The sequence below is a fragment of the Aotus nancymaae genome, unplaced genomic scaffold, assembly GCF_030222135.1.
Source record: "Aotus nancymaae isolate 86718 unplaced genomic scaffold, 86718_ANA_hifiasm-v0.15.2.pri h1tg000089l, whole genome shotgun sequence".
Classification (NCBI taxonomy): Eukaryota; Metazoa; Chordata; class Mammalia; order Primates; family Aotidae; genus Aotus; species Aotus nancymaae.
In genome coordinates this window covers 20643833-20660621 of record NW_026988504.1, presented here as the reverse complement: position 1 = coordinate 20660621, position 16789 = coordinate 20643833, and the positions used below count along the sequence as shown (strand labels likewise).

The following is a 16789-nucleotide window of genomic DNA, read 5'->3' as shown; positions in this document are numbered from 1 at the left end:
CAGAGCTGGAACAGCCTCTCCCCAGTGTCCCTGGGGCCACGTCTGAGGAGAACCCGGGATTTCATGCATGGCCTGCGCTGACTGGGGGGCTCTCTTGATGTGATGTGTTTCCTCTGAGCATGTTACAGATTCTGACATTCTTATATTCCTTCCATGGAGAGAGGTGTACTCAGTGACCTAACTCACTTTATCATGTTTTTGCTCATCGTTTGTGTAGCTTGAAGAAATCAGATAATTACCCAACGCCCTCACACACACACCCCTACTTTTGGAACCACAGATACAATGCCCTAGAATTGTGCTGGGGACTCAAAAAGAAAAGAGAATAGTAGAATCTATTAAAGGGGACAAAGACAGCCTATATACTATAAGCTTTCTATTTTTATGACAAAGAGGTTGTGGTATTTTCTAAGTAAACAGAACCACATTTGACCTGCAATATCAAATGCATGGATTTGATGCTTTGGAAAACAGCTGTTTTCTGTGTTAGTCTCGGTATCTTCCATGAAATGTCCTCCTGCCGGCATGTTCAGCGTGGAGAGGAGACGGCAGGGGATGCGGGGTGGTTGAATCTGTGAAGGGCCTCCTGGATGAAGGACTGGCACGTTCTGCGTGGCTCCAGGGCACTGAGCGGGACCCATTTGCCAAAGTCTCTAGCTATAGACAGAAAAAGTTTCTGTCAGTCAAAGACGATGAAAATAGAATGAGCGCCTTCAAGAGGTAATGAGCTCCCTGTCATTGGAGGGATTCCCAAAGAGCTAGGTAACCACTTTAGGTGCTATCAAGGGACTTATTTCTTTAAAGTCCTTTCCAAAAACTTCTGAGGTTGCATAAACAATGGGAAGCCACCTTGGTGTTTGAATTCAAACTCTCCCCAATGATGAGGTTTGAACCAAAGCCAGATTGGCAAGCAGAGAGGAGACTTGTGTACAAGGAGTTCCTCGGGTCAATTGCTTTTTCCTTGTTCCGGCTAGACAGAGGGCTCCAGTTGCAAAACAGGAGACCAGGGAGGCTGAGGCCTGACCAAACCAGACTCTGCAGGCCAGCTGGGAGGCCACAGCTCCCACCTACGCGAAAACTGAAGGCCGTCTCTATTTTTAGATTGAGCAAAAGAAAATAAATTTAAGTTTGAGCCTCCTTTGCAACTGTTAAGAAACATCTTTATTGAGATGATCATTCACATCCCATAAAATTCCCCCACTCTGAGTTACACTTCAGCGGTTTTAGTCTTCCTTGATGATTCTGATGGTCTTTTCTTAAGGCTCTTGGAAGACCCAGAAGCCTCTCAGACACAGGCAGGTGTGGAGGGCATAGCACTGAGGCTGACTTCTCATTTCCTGCGTCTCCCCCTTAATGACTCTCAGACACCCCTCCTTCCCCCTGCCCCTGGCTTCCACCCCAGGGGTGTAGCGTTTTGCCATCTTCCAAGCAGAACTTCATTTCCTCTTCTGTGTCTACACTCTCTGTGCTTCTTTCTTACCAGCTTTTTCTCCTTTGTGTGCTCATTCCCCCTCCCTTCCTCCCTCTCTCCCTCCCTTCTTCCCTTCCTTCCCTCTCTCCCTCCCTTCCTCCCTCTCTCCCTCCCTTCCTCCCTCCCTTCCTTCCCTCTCTCCCTCCCTTCCTCCCTCCCTTCCTTCCCTCTCTCCCTCCCTTCCTCCCTCCCTCCCTCCCTCCATCCCTCCCTCCCTTCCCTCTCTCCCTCACTCCCTTCCTTCCCTCCCTCCCTTCCTTCCCTCCTTCCCTCCTTCCTTCCAGGTATGTGACTAATTTCTGTTTCTGGACATAAATGTCCAGGCTGTTCTCTGGCTGTTCTATTGGATAATGGACATTTGGCATTGAGAGAGGCTGCTTTTTCTGAAATCGTGTTCTTGGAGCCCAGAACCTAGGTGTATGCTTCTGGCTTTGTCCATCCAAATTCTGATGTGTCCATTTAAATTGAGCCAGACCCACAGGGCACCGAGGGACAGATCCTCAGTGGAATGTGACTCTGTTACATGGGCATTTTGTTTCATCAAAATGGGAACATATTTATTGCTTTTTATCTGATTGTAAACATAATCCATGTCTACAAAACAGTATAATGAGAGAAAAATGTAGACACTAATAAGAGAAAATCTCCCTAATTGTATTTTTCTTCTCAGAGAAAGCTCTTGTTGGGCATATATGCTCTAGGGTGTTTTTTTAAAAACTACACATATATATTATTTTCTTATTTATAAAAATCCTGCACATACACATTTCTGTAACTACTGTTTTCACTTGATGATGCATAGACCTCTCTAGACCAGCGTGTACGTTTCTTCCTCCTTACAAAGCAGTTGGCTTCACACAGGGTGCACCAGGACACGGTTTTGGCTCTGTCCCCAGGGTGTCACGGGACCAGGGGATGATCTCACAGGGTCTGCCATCTGCCCTGCCTGGCCAGAGACTGCATCAAGAGGGCCAAGGGGCACCACGTGTCGTGGGTACTGTCAAACAAGAGCCTTTAGAGCCTTCCACAGTCTTTCTTTTGCTTCCCAGCATTGCTTCCCCCCGGTGGACTCCGAATCTGGAACTAGTTCTAGGCACCTCTCAAACTCAGATGGGGGCTGGGGCATTATTATAATGCAAATCTAGGCAAAGCCCTCCCAATACCAGGATCCAGAATGGGGTGGGCCCTTTGCCCTGAAAAGCTGTTTAGTTTGAAAATACAAACAGGAGACAGAAAGGCTTGGCTAAATTAACAAATGATAAGGTTTTAATGATGGTAAGCAAGTAGGGTTCATGGACAGCCAGCGACGGTTCTGAACGCTTGGCATGCATTAACTCATCTAATCCCCACATTTTACAGATAATACAAAGGCTCTCAGAGGTTGAGTGACTTACCCAAAGTCACGCAGCTCCTAAGTGAAGGATTTGGAGTGGACTCCGGGCAGCCTGGTCTGACACCCTGCACTGCTCTGTACTTATCTCTGGCCCCGATGCCACCATGCAGAAGAGTCTGGGGGCACTTTGTCTCTGTCAAAGAGAGAATTCCGAGATGGGTATGCTTGCCCTGCTGTAGCGCTTCTCTTTTTTTGAGACAGAATCTTGCTCTGTTGCCCAGGCTGGAGTGCAGTGGCACAATCTTGGCTCACTGCAACCTCCACCTCCCAGGTTCAAGTGATTCTTGTCCCTCAGCCTCTCAAGTAGCTGTGATTACAGGTGTGTGCCACTACGCCCAGCTAATTTTTTTGTATTTTTAGTAGAGTTGGTGTTTTGCTGTGTTGGCCAAGTTGGTCTTAAATCTCTGGCCTCAAGTGATCTGCCCACCTCAGCATCCCGCAGTGCTGGGATTACAGGCATGAGCCACTGTGCCGGGCCATGTGGCACTTCTTACATGTGTTCCACAGACAAAGTTTATCTTCTGTCCCTCCAAGACAGGGCTGAGCTCAGGGTGGCTGTGTTACTGGAAAAATGTTTGTTACTGGTGGACAACTGCTGATTTCCAACAGAATTACCATCCTCCTCTCCCCTGGGCCTTTCAGAGTGTGCCCTCAGACTCAAAAATTAGAAGTGAAAACATCTTAAAAACTATTACCTTTTCTTCCTAATCTTCCTCTCCCTCCCTGTCTTCCTCATCCCCATCTAATGAAATATCATGGCAAAAAGAGCCCATTTCTGGCCATTTTCTGTAGCCTTTCAAACTCCCACCTACCCCACTGCTCCTGGGCGCGTTTCCCGAAAGCTAAGACTTCGGTGCAGAAAGTGCCAGGCCCTCTGTCCCCCGGATCACCTTCCTCGTCTTCCCTGTGCTTGCCTGTCACATTGTCTGGGTACCAGCGCTGGAAGGAATGAGGAACAGACTCTGGTTCTCATGTTGAAGTTTACCTTCGCTCCGCCACTTCCGAGACCTTCCCAGAAGTTGCCCTTTGTTTCCCTCCTCTCCAAGGCTGGCCCAGAGCTGCCCCTCACCTCTTCCTGCTGTCACCCCCGCCTCCATCAGGGCAGAGGTTGGGACAAAGCCTCTTCTACTGGCTCCTGCTGTTCTCCCTCAGGTCCAGCCTCCTATCCTCCATCTTCAGGAGTCTCTTTCTCCACTCCCACGTCATGACTTTAGCAACTCATGTCAGTCCAGAACATCCCTCCTTGTTAAAATGTCACCTTTCCCATGCATTTTTTCCAGTGACACAGCCACCCAGTGAGACAGGAGTGTCATCATCACCATGTTTCAAATGAAGAATCTGCAGTTCAGAGAGGGCAAGTGACTGGCCCAGCCTCACCAGCTAGCCAGTGGACCCCTTACTGAGCCCAGGGTTTCTGACTCCTGTCCAGGTTCCTTTCCCACCCAGATCCACAGAGAGAACTGAGCCAAGAACAGGTGTCCCTCAGGAAGACATGAAGCCAAAGCCTCCACCTCCAAACCCAGGGGCCCAGGGAGTCCAGGCACTCATCGACTCACAAGGCTGGACATGGTGCCTTCCAGGAGAGGGGCTGGGGGCAAGTGGCCTCTTGTGCACCTGTTGGGGATAGATACGCATGTGGCGTCTCCACGTCATGAGGACTGGCTTCATGGGTGAGCTCCAGGTCCAAGGAGAAGCCAAGCAGGGGGTCTTCCCAGCTCAGCTTTGGGCCCGGGTGGAAGTGCAGGGTGGAGCCGGCCTCCCCAGCCCCTGCTGTGAGGCTGAGGCAGTGCATCGTTCGTAGGGTACCTTCAGAAACGGCAACCTAAGAGCCGTTCATCAGTCCAGGTAGCCGCCGATGGAGGAGCAGGTGCTTCCGAGAGCCCACAGTGCTCTTTGGCCAGTGGCCCAAGGGTGCCTGTGAGAGGCCTTGTAGCACCCAGAGGTGCTGCTGAGGCAAGAACCTGACTGTAAGGAGGCCCATTTATCCTCAGAGAGCGGCTGTGACGCTGCTGCGACAGCCCCACCAGCCCTCCCACTTTTAGACTTCCCATTCTAAAGCGGAACTCTCCAGCAAATCACCTCTCTTCAGACTCTGTCCCCACTGTCTCTGGGTCCACTTGAGGTTCCTCAGCCTCTCTGGGCCTTAGTTTTCCCAGCCGTAAAATGGAGCGGAGAGGGCCTGTGTACCCCCAAAGGTGCCGTTGGAGTGGCTCCTCCCACATTAGGCATTAGGCTCAAGTGAGGCTTCGTGATTGGTTGGTGGAGGTCTCCAAAGCCACCCGGTGCCCCTGAAGGCTGAGACTACAGATTCAACGCCACGGGTGTCCTTCCTCGGCCTGGCAGCTGCACATCAGGTGTAAAATGGGGGTAATAGGCTAATAACAGTCCCTTACACCTATGTGGATGTGAGGATTAAATAAGATAAATGTGTAACAGTGCCTGGCTAGAGAAATACTTACTCCTATTATTAAGGGAAGAGTATACGTGGCAAAAAAGGAGGGGAAGATGTCAAAGTCAGTCCCTCCCCTCTCTAGCATATTTAAGGGTAATGTTGAGTTGGTTTGTGGACCATTTGCTGCCTGTTAGAGCTGGAAGGTAGGGACCCCTTCTCAACAGCAATGCTAGAAGTTATACCTGTCGGAAGTCAACCAAAAGATAAGGCTTACTAGCTGGACGCAGTGGCTCACGCCTGTAATCCTAGCACTTTGCGAGGCAGAGGCAGGCGGATCACTTGAGATCAGGAGTTTGAGACCAGCCTGGCCAGCATGGTGAAACCCCATCTCTACTAAAAATTCAAAAATCAGCCAGGCGTGGTAGCGCATGCCTGTAATGCCAGCTATTCAGGAGGGCTGAGGCAGGAGAATCACTAGAACCCAGGAGGCGGAAGAGGTTGCAGTGAGCCGAGATTGCGCCACCGTACTCAGGCCTGGGTGACAGAGGGAGACTCCGTTTCAAAAAAAAAAGTCAAAGCTTGTTAATACCAGCACATCGTTAAGGGGATACAGTAGGCTGCAGAGCGACTGGTGTAGTGTGGTGCCATGCAGGGAAAATGCCGTGTGTGTGTAGGAGAGGTGTCTGGAGGACGTGCCCTAAGATGGTGGAGCCATTCCTTTGCTTTTTCCTTTCATAATTTTGTATCTGACTTCTAAATAAAGGCCATGAATCACTTTTATAAAACACATTGTCTCCAAGCCCTACTACTCCTTTAAAGAATAAGATGGTTTGCCCAGGACAGGCAGTTTTTCTGCTCTGGTTTTTTTGGTTCTGACATCAGAGGAAACTCAGTCTCATCTACTTGGGGCTCTGGGTTCAGGGGATTCATTTCAGGTAGATTAAAGTGGTGACCAGGGACATTTGTGTACACAGAGAGGGACAGGAGCACCATCAGTTTGTCTCCCACAACCGCTGCCATCTTTACTGAAGGCTGTTGCCTGATCAGAAAAAGTATCAGGCCAGGCACAGTGGCTCACACTTGTAATCCCGGCACTTTGGGAGGCCAAGGCAGGCAGATCACTTGAGGTCAGGAGTTCAAGATCAGCCTGGCCACCATGGTGAAACCCTGTCTTTACTAAAAATACAAAAATTAGCCGGGCATGGTGGCGGTCGCCTATAGTCCCAGCTACTCAGGAGGCTGAGGCAGGAGAATCGCTTGAACCCAAGAGGCACAGGTTGCAGTGAGCCAAGATTGCACCACTGCACTCCCGCCTGGGGAGCAGAGCAAGACTCTGTCTAAAAAAATATATATATATATCAAAAATTAGGTGGTTTTTAGAACTACTATAGTTCTAAAAACAAAGTCCACCCAAGTGTGACAGATCTTAGAGGCACTGTTGGCTATTCCAATAGTTAAACGGAGGAGAGAAGCTTTTAGTTAAAACAACAACAATAAACCCAGAAACCTTCGGTCAGAACCAAACTGTCCTCTCAGACACAATCCGGGAGTTTTCTCATGACGGTGGGCATTAGCCAACTGACATCAGCCGCAGCCATCCGTGTGCACAAAGCAGCAGCACCTCCCAAAAAGCGGCCCTCATCCATGCCCTTATACAATCGGTGATTATTCTCTTTGGATTGAGGCCCAGAATTATTTCAGTTTCTTCTCGCCAGCATGAGTCTTTCCTTTCTGTACGCTTCTTATCTTCTCTCTCTTTAATTTGGCAGTTCTGCTTGAAATCTGGGTCTTTCATTAGTAGTAGTGCAGTTTGGTTCCAGAACATTCTGTGGTGTGATGTGACCACGAGCTCACACTTCAGAGCTCCTCAGGGGCCAGTCTTACCGAGCACCTCCCACTGACTGCCTGCATGCTGGGCACCTCTGTGGTGGGCAGGAGAGAGAAGGGGACACAAAAGGAGACACAGCTCCTTCTTAGAAGCTCAAAGCTGGGGACCAACTGTCACAGAAGAGTGTATTTAGCATCCGAGACACCAAGATCCAGCCTCACAAGGGTGTTTATTAAGCCTTCTCAGTTCTTTCTTTTTCTTTTTCTTTTTTTTTTTTCAGATAGAGTCTCATTCTGTCACCCAGACTGGAGTACAGTGGCACAATCTCGGCTCACTGCAACCTCCACCACCTGGGCTTAAGCGATTCTCCTGCCTCACCCTCCCCAGTATCTGGGATTGCAGGTGCCCACCACCACACCCTGCTAATTTTTGTATTTTTAGTAGAGACAGGGTTTCACCATGTTGGTCAGGGTGTGGTCTTGAACTCCTGACCTCAGATGATTTGCCCACCGTGGCCTCCCAATGGGCTGGTATTGCAGGCATGAACCATCACACCCAGCCTGCTGTTGCTTCATCTATAGTACGTTTGACTTGATGACCTCTAGTCAACTTAGACAGAGGTTCTCATCTAAGCTCCAACTTTCCACTTCCATTTTCCTCAACTTTCCCCTTAACCCCTCCACATTCTCTCAAAATCACCTCATTTCTAAAATATACTTTTTCTTTTAAATTTCAAATTATCTTTATTCATTGAAATAAATCAAAATAGCATAGAATAAGCAAAAAATGGATCTCCCCTACCCCCACTCCCATTCCCTAGGGCTAACCATAGTTAACCATTTAATTACTAGGGGTTTTTTTGTTGTTATTTTTTATTTTTTTTTAAGACAAGAGTCTCACTCTGTCGCCCAGGCTGGAGTGCAGTGGTGTGATCTCAGCTCACTGCAATTTCTGCCTTCCAGATTCAAACAATTCTCCTGCCTCCGCCTCTGAGTAGCTGGGATTACAGGTGCTTACCAACATGCCTGGATAATTTTTGGTCTTTTAGTAGAGACGGGGTTTCTCCACATTGCTTAGGCTGGTCTCAAACTCCTGGCCTGAGGTGATCTACCCACCTTGGCCTCCCAAAGTGCTGGAATTACAGGCATGAGCCACCGCACCCAGCCCTCCTGGGTTCTCTTTTCCTTTAGTTGCAAACGCTCCCCTGCTCCTGGAGTAGAGGGTTTTCGTAGAGACTGTGGGCTTCACCTAGGCCCAGGACTAAGATGCCTGCCCTATCACTTATCTTTATACCTTAAAGCAAAACAGTTGGACTGTAAGCATTCTAGAACAAACTGTAAATAAGAAGAAAGTTCTCCCAGGAAACAAGAGCTTTCTTTCAGCTGGGCCCTGGTCCTTATATTCTGAAGCAGTTACCAGTCACTGCTTGAATTAATCTCAGTTATTGCTTGACCTGAAGGTCTGCTGCTGGTGCCAGGGTGTCTGGGTTTTGAAGCCTGACTCCATTACAGACTTACTGTGTGACCTTGGGCAACTTACTCAACCTGCCTGTGCCTCAGTTTCCCCAGCTGTATTATGTCGGCATAATAGTCTGTTGTGTGAATTAAATGAGGCAGTAACTGGAAACGCTTCAAATATGGTTCCTCTCATGAGAAATCCTGCTTTCCGCCTAAATGTGCTGGAAAATTCCTGGTGGTGCAGAACAGGAGACCAGAGCAAAGGAAAGACAGGGTGCAGACGCGAAAAATGACCTTGGAGAATGAAGTGCATGTTAAGATTATTTTTGGATTCTAGGTTTATCTCTGCTTGGCTTTCAGTTACCTGTGAGAGATCCAGCTAGGGGATTTTTGTTTTTAACCATAGCTTTATTGAGATATAATTCGTGTGCCATAAGTCACTCTTTTAAAGTGTTTTCAGTATATTCACAAGGCTGTGCAGCCATCCCTGTACCTGATTCCAGTCTGGGTTTTTAACCATTAGGGTAAGGGGGACTACGCTTTCCCCGGACCAGAACCGCGGGACGGGGCGATTCCGCTGAGTCACCGCGGGCTCTGGGTGCCCGGCGGCGGCGGAGCCCGGGACCTTCCTCGGCCGCCCCCTAGCGAGGGCGCAGCGCTGCCGGTCGGATTTAGACTGGAAGCTCGTTCGGGGTCCCAGCCTGGTGCGCCCGCAGTGCGGGAGACCAGCCGGACTCGGGCTTCCCCTGAGCCCCTGGACTCTGACTCCAGCAGGGCCTGGGTCATGACGGTCAACTCCCCTTTCCCAAAGGGGATGATCTGTTGGGAAGGCACCTGTTTGATACAGTAGCATAGAGATGGGTTTCAGCATCAAAATACCAGAATTCAAGCCCCGCTCTCTGTTTACTAGCTGTGTGACCCTAAAGAGGTTTCAGAGCCTCTCTGAGCTTCAGTTTCCTCATCTGGAAAGTGGGAGCAGTCATTCCTTCTCACGGGGTGGTTGTAAGTATCACAGAGGTCTTCTCTGTGAAGCCCCTGTGAGCGGTTCGTCCTCAGGGCTGAAATAAACCTGTTATTAATAATCTGAAACTGCCAAGGGGTGTTGACTGGTCCTCCACCCTGACCTAAGGAGCTTTCTAGAACCTGAGTTACCATTACCAAACTGTACTTCCTTGAGTAAGAACGTTAGAAGGAACGGGAAAGATGGTGGCAGGTGGAGGAAGGCAGACTGGTCCTCGCCTCCTCCAAGGAAGAAACAGACCCGGATCGTGGGAAACCCACACACCTGCTAGACAGACTAGGAGCAAAAGCAGGGAAGTTCTCCCAAAGGAGCAGCCAATTGGATTTTGTAAGCAGAGATTTGGTTGGGGAGGAGGAGATGACGTGGGGAGCGGAGGGGCAAAGCTGTCGGGAATCCTACCTTGAGGGCAGGGCTGTGTGTTGGGGGGAGTTGGATCCCTGGGGCCTCGGTGGCCTTGGCAAGTTTCCACCCCTCCGGTCCTTTACCCCAGCCCCCAGGGACTCCATCCTGCCCCTCACAGGTTACAGTGAGCCTGGATGCTCTGTCACAGGTAGGTGCCCAGGAAAATGGCAGACATGTTCCAAACAGCAAGCAGCATTCCCCAGTGATACCCCAGGGTCACCTGAGAGATGGACAAGGTGCCTAGGGTTTCTTATCCAGCTAAGCTGCACAGAAGGGGTGAACTCTGCTGGGAAGACCCTATTCTTTGGGAGCAAAAGAGACCCAGGGTCTCAGCTGCACATCCCTGTCCCTGAAGGCCTGCCGGTTCTTGGAGGCCCAGCCTGGGCAAAATGAGGAGGAAGGTAAAGGTTGTCCGGGCTACTACCAGGCCCCTTCCTCGGCCACACACTCTCCTTCCTGCACACACACCCTTCTCCCTCCACCCCATCTCCATTGTTGTCAGAAAAGTCACAATAAAAAGGTCCATATTGTGTAGTTCTCACACTTTTAATTTTTTTATTTTTATTTTTTGAGACAGAGTCTCACTCTGTTGCCCAGGCTGGAGTGCAGTGGCACCATCTAGGCTCACTGCAACCTCTGCCTCCTGGGTTCAAGTGATTCTCATGCCTCAGCCTCCCGAGTAGCTGGGATTACAGGCACCCGCCACCACGCCCAGCTAATTTTTGTGTTTTTAGTAGAGATGGGGTTTCACAGTGTTGGCCAGGCTGGTCTCAAACTCCTGGCCTCAAGTGATCTGCCTGCCTCACCCTCCCGCAGGGCTGGGATTTCAGGCATGAGCTACCCAGCTCCGCACATTTCATTTATTAAAAGATTGTGGTGTCCATCAATGGGTGAATGGATAGACCCATGTGGACTATCCCCCTCCTTACCCAAGAAATGAAGCATTGAGCCTTGCCAACATGTGGATTCACAATAAAAGAAGTCAGTCACCAAAGGCCAGGTGCTGTGTGACTTATCTTATACAAAATATCCAGAAGAGATACATCCATAGTGACAGAAAGTCGATGAGCAGCTGGGGGCTGGTAGAGGGGAGAAGAGGGAGCAACTGCCTGCAAGGTCCAGCCTTTCTTCTGGGCCAAGTTACTGCCTGCGTGGTGAGAACGTTTGGAACTAGATCGAGGTGATAGCTGCATAACATTATGAATGTACTGAATGCCACTGAAACATTCATTTTAAATCATTCATCGTGTGTTGCATGAATTTTAGGTCAATAAAAAACAATTGTTTGAAAAGAGAAAACCCTATGGGTAGCAGCAGCAGTGATTAGAGTCCTGATGTGATTCCGTGGCTCATCCCTCCCCTGCCTCACCCCTTCACCCTCCAGCATCTTCTTCCTTTCCTCTGCACTGCCATCTTTGTTCCCATCTCTCTCTCAACCCTGCAGATGCTTTTCCCTGTCTTCATCTGCCCCCACCCTCCAGACTTCCGTGTCTCCCTCCAAGGCATGAATTGGGGCTGGGAGGGTGTGATTCTGAAGAAGGCACCAAGAGTGACTCAGCCAGTCCCTTCCCCTCCCAGGGCCTCAATTTAGCTACAAAACCACAGGGACAGAGTCAGGAGGCAATACCTTTCCAAGGGTCCCTAAAAAATGTCCCATTTTAGGGTCCAGGTTTAACTCAACTTTAGCGCCTCCCCTATAATGTGTTCCTTACCTCCCACCCCACTGCCTCTAAGTCACTGCCTGGGAAAACGGGAGTGAGGAAAGGAGAAAGGAAGAAAAAGAGAGGGAGGGAGGCTGATGGATTTGGAAAAGTAAGGAAACAAGTGGTCTGAGGAAAACAGCCTTGGTGTGTTTATTTTCCTGTCTGTGCGTCTCGCTTAGATTACAGGGGTCTGTGGGTGATGACACGTCTGGTCCAGGCTGCGTAGCCACCTCAGGGCCATGCTTGTTTATGTGTTTTTCAATTCACTGTCTTTGCATGGGAGTCCCAGGCCAAGAGGCACAGCTGCACCATTTGTCTGTTGATTCAGATAACCTTTGTCCAGTTCTTCCAGAGAAATCGTCCTGCCCCTGGCTCTGGAGGAGGTGGGCAGCAGGGGTCGGAGAGGGGTGGGGAAGGAAACAGGCAGACCCTTGGTTAGGACCTGGCCTGGGCTGGAGACCTCTACTGTCCTGTCACTGACCACCACCCCACCCCAGGCTCCCAAGTTAGAAGACACAGGCTAGAGCAGACTACCTTTCCATTGAAAACCCCATAAAAAATAAAGGTTCATAAAAAATAAAAATTTAGACCAGGTACTGTGGCTCACACCTGTGATCCCAGCACTTCGGGAGGCCAAGGCAGGTGGATTGCTTGAGCCCTGGAGTTCATGACCGGCCTGGGTAACATAGTGAAACCCCATCTCTACAAAAAAAATACAAAAAATTAGCCAGGCATGGTGGTGCACACCTGTGGTCCCAGCTACTCGGCCTGTGGACCCACATAGAATACAATGTTAGCATAAGAAGGGAGTCCCGAGGTCACCAAATGGCTTGGGGGGCAAAGACCCTGAAGGTGAGAGGAGTGGCCTGGTCACCCAGCTGCTGAGTCTGAGACCTGGCCACTGCTTTTTCCACACCCCAGACCTGTACCCTGACATCTCAAGTAGAAAGTTGGGGAATGTTTTATGGTCCAGGGTGAAGGAGCAGGCAGTGAGGGGCAGCAGAGTGTCACTTTTCATTTCTGTCTGCCTCGTACTGGCTGTGTGACCTGGGGCAGGTAACTTCCCAGACTCCTGGGAATCATAATGTCTACAGTGATGATGATCATGACGATGACACCTACCTCAAGGATTGCCGTGAAGGGTCACGGAGACGCCTGTGAGGCTCCCGCGCGGAGCAGGCGCCCCTTCTCTGGCCGGTGCCAGTGCGCACCACCTGTTGCTAGGTCCTGGGGTTATGGCACTGTGTGATCCAGCAAGTCCTACCTGGCGAAGCTGGCATTCTCGTGCTCAGTGTTTGTTGTAAGGCTAAGAAGAGTGATTTCATTTTGCTCTCCAGGGACATCTTTCTGGGTCCTATTTTCTGCCTGTGTCAAGTAGAGCCTCAAGGCTGCTCCTGAAAATGGGCTTGTCTGTCTTAGCATGGCAGGTAGTTTCCAAAGCATTAGCATGGGGCAGCCGACCTAGGCCAGCCAATGCGGTGCTGGGACTCTTGCAGCCGAGTCTAATCAGAAGGTCCATAAACCTAGGAGCGTTTGCTGTCCCGGGATCAGGGTGGAGGCTGAGCTTCCCTGCTTAGAGATTCTTCCCATGCATTCCACTGTTTTTCCCCAAAGGAAAATATTGACCCTTGAGAGGCACACAGTTTATTTATTTTGCATACTAAATAGTAGCCTGTATTTTAAGGATGAGTTGATTTCTTCATCAGCCCCCATAACTCATCAGCCTTCTGTTGGTGTACTGACTCTTTGTAGTCCTGCAGGGGTTGTGGACGGGGAGGCAGAAGAGGAGGAGGGATCTTTATTAGAAACCAGGACAGTGAGACCCATTGCCCTGTCATCTGCTCTGTGGAGCTGAATGAGGCAGCCCAGCTGTGAAACACCCTGAACAAGCATCCCTAGCCCCCAGAATAGTGGGGCACTGCCTCAAGTCCTGGGAATGACCCTTGATTCTCCTGCTTCTGACTTGCAACCTATGGAAACCTCTAGAAACAGCTGAGGAAAACCCAACATGAAAAGCAGAACTTGGCCGGGCATGGTAGCTCACGCCTGTAATCTTAGCACTTTGGGAGGCTGAGGCGGGTGGATCATCTGAGATCAGGAGTTCGAGACCAGCCTGGCCAACATGGTGAAACCCTGTCTCTACTTAAAAAAAAAAAAAAAAAAGAAAAGCAGAACTCACACGGCATATAAGAGGTGACCAGAACATACAATGATTCTTGCTAAGACTGATTTGCAGTTTTTTTTTTTTTTTCAATTGAAGAAATACTGGAGAAGCCTAAAGGAGTCTGAAAACTCTGGCCCGTGGGCCAAAACTGTCCTTGAGTTAAGAATGGTTTTCACATTTTTAAATGGTTGAAAAATAAAATAAGAATGATGTTTCGTGACACATGAAAGTTATGTGAAATTCAAATTCCCATATCTATAAATAACGTTTTATCAGAACACAGTCACGCTCATTCATTTATCTTCGATGGCTGCTTTCCCGCTACAACCACATTGAGCAGTTACAACAGAGACTGCGTGGCCCGCAGAGCCTTCAGTATTTACTATGTGGCCCTTTACAGAAACAACGTGCTGACCTTGACCTGAAGCTAAAGTAGAGCACCTCTCCATTGAAAAACCCATTAAAATAAAGGTTCATAAAAAATAAAAATTTAGACTGGGTGCTGTGACTCACACCTGTGATCTTAGCACTTTGGGAGGCCAAGACAGGCAGATCGCTTGAGCCCTGGAGTTCACGACCAGCCTGAGCAACACAGTGAGACGCCATCTCTACAAAAAATACAGAAAACTAGCCAGGCATGGTGGTGCACACCTGTGATCCCAGCCACTCAGGAGGCTGAGGTGGGAGGATGACCTGACCCAGGAAGTTGAGGCTGCAGTGAGCTGTGATTGCGCCACTGCACCTCAGCCTGGGTGACAGAGCAAGACCTTGTCTCCAAATAAATAAATAATACGAAGTAAAATAAATAATATCATATAAAAACGAATCAATTTAAAATTATAATGGAAGCCAAGGGGCATAGTAGAACACATTTTCTGGAGCTCATTAAGTCACATGAGTCACCAGTTAGTAAAATGCAGTCAGGGGAAAGAGGGCAGGACTCCTCTCTGAAGCAGCGGCTCTTCCAAAAACAGACCCCACCCTTGTCCAGCTGCCTTCCCCCGAGGGTGTTCCCTTTGACTGTGACCCCCGCCCCCTGTTTCCCAGCCATCCAAGCCACCTGTGGCGTAATACTAGATTCTAATCCCCGTCCCTGACCTCAACCCAATTTCAAAGCCCAGTCTAGTGTTTTCTCAAATATACTTCTAGGCTCTGTTCATTCCTTTTCATCTCCTCTGCCTTTTCACTGCATGCATGGCCCACTGCAGTCACCTCCATGCTGATGGCCATTCCCTACCCATCCAGTCGGCCCCGCCCACTGCTGCCAGATTCACCTAGGGCACCTCTGTGGTGCTGCCCCTGCTGTGGACAAAGTCCAAGCCAGCCACCTCACCCACCTACAGGTGCATGGGGAGCGGCCAGCGTGTCCAGTGGTTTATCCCATCACCACAGACTTGGTGGTGTGTTGATGTGCAGAGAAGGGGTGTTGGCAGCCACAGCACGAGCAACTCCGCCCCACATGGGACCTAAGACGAGCATGCTGGGAGCCACCTCTGAGAATCCAACATAAGGCAGAAGGGAGAATGGCTCACACTGCACAAACACTCCTTGCTTTTTTTTTTTTTCTTCATTTTTGAGAGGAGTCTCACTCCGTTGCTCAGGCTGGAGTGCAGTGGTGAAATCTCAGCTCACTGCAACCCCTGCCTCCCAGGTTCAAGTGATTCTCCAGCCTCAGCCTGCCAAGTAGCTGGGATTACAGGTGCATGCCACCACACGCAACTAATTTTTGTATTTTTAGTAGAGACGGAGTTTCACCATGTTGACCAGGCTGGTCTCGAGCTCCCGACCTCAGGCGATCTGCCTGCCTTGGCCTCCCAAAGTGCTGGAATTACAGGTGTGAGCCACTGCTCCCAGCCTCCTTCCATTTTGACATATGCCTGATTTACCCATTGAAAACGGTTGAGACACATTTTAGGTCACCAAGGTCTACTTAGAGTTAATACTCATAGCCAGGTCTGGGTTGAGTCTGGCTGTCCAAATGGCACCTTTGACCTGCTCTGGTTTTATGCAAAGGAATGAGCTGATGGGGGTGTGGTGCCTGGGCAGTGGGCTCGGGCTGGCGGGACTCAGTGACCAAAGGAAGAGAACTTTCCTCACCACCAGCCTGTCTTTTCAGGGCACCTCAGGGGGCTTTGGGACTTGGTGATGAACACAGCATAGTGAGCTGTCCAGCAGGCGGGCCCCGGCTTCTCACACTTCTCAGACTCCTTCAGAGGCTCTCTCCAAAGGGAGCTGCTCCCTCCGGAACCCACAAATTTAAAATACAGGCAACCACCACATCGGGGACAACTGACCTCAAACACAGAGACTAGGGCAGTTGGGCTCATCATGTGAAACTCATCTTGAGCTCTAGCAGCTTCTTTTCACAAGTTCATGGAGCAGGAAGTTTTCCACAGGGGATCACATCTGTCTGATCAAAAAAGACCTGGGAAGTAGCTCTCCTGTTCATTCCCTGGAAACCTCCATAGGAACCGCTGCCGCTGTGCCAGCCCCAGCACTGGCGCCCCAGCCATGATTGGCACCCCAGCCACATCTCTGCTGTGAGCCCCAGAGCCCTGGTTAATTAATCATCCACGTGTTGAGAGGGAGAGGCCCATTCAAAACGACGTAAAGCCCGGGGAGACATGGCCATAGCAAGAAGGGTGCCAGGCTACATTCCACCCCCAACTGAGAGATTCAGAAACCAGAAAACAATGGGAAAACACTGTGCTCTTGGGTGGGAAAACTAAACATCACGAAGAGAGTAATTTTTATAGTTTTGGCATATAATACAATTCCAGCCGAAATCCCAATGGAACTTGGAGAATTTTCAGGAAAAAAAAAAATTCTAAAGTACATCTGGAAGACAAAACTTATGAGAAGGTCAAATAATTTTGAAAAAGAAGATGATATCTGAGCCCACTTAGAGAATAAGACTTGAGATCCAGAGCTTAAATCAGGACAGATAAATGGGACAGA

The 16789-nt window shown here is 49.6% G+C and overlaps 1 protein-coding gene across 9 annotated transcripts in view; it reads left to right on the top strand.

Moving 5' to 3' along the window:
- The window catches only part of MAPT (microtubule associated protein tau), a 128802-nt gene that overhangs the window by 43816 nt on the left and 68197 nt on the right, over positions 1-16789 (top strand). The gene's annotated exons all lie outside the window — the stretch shown is intronic.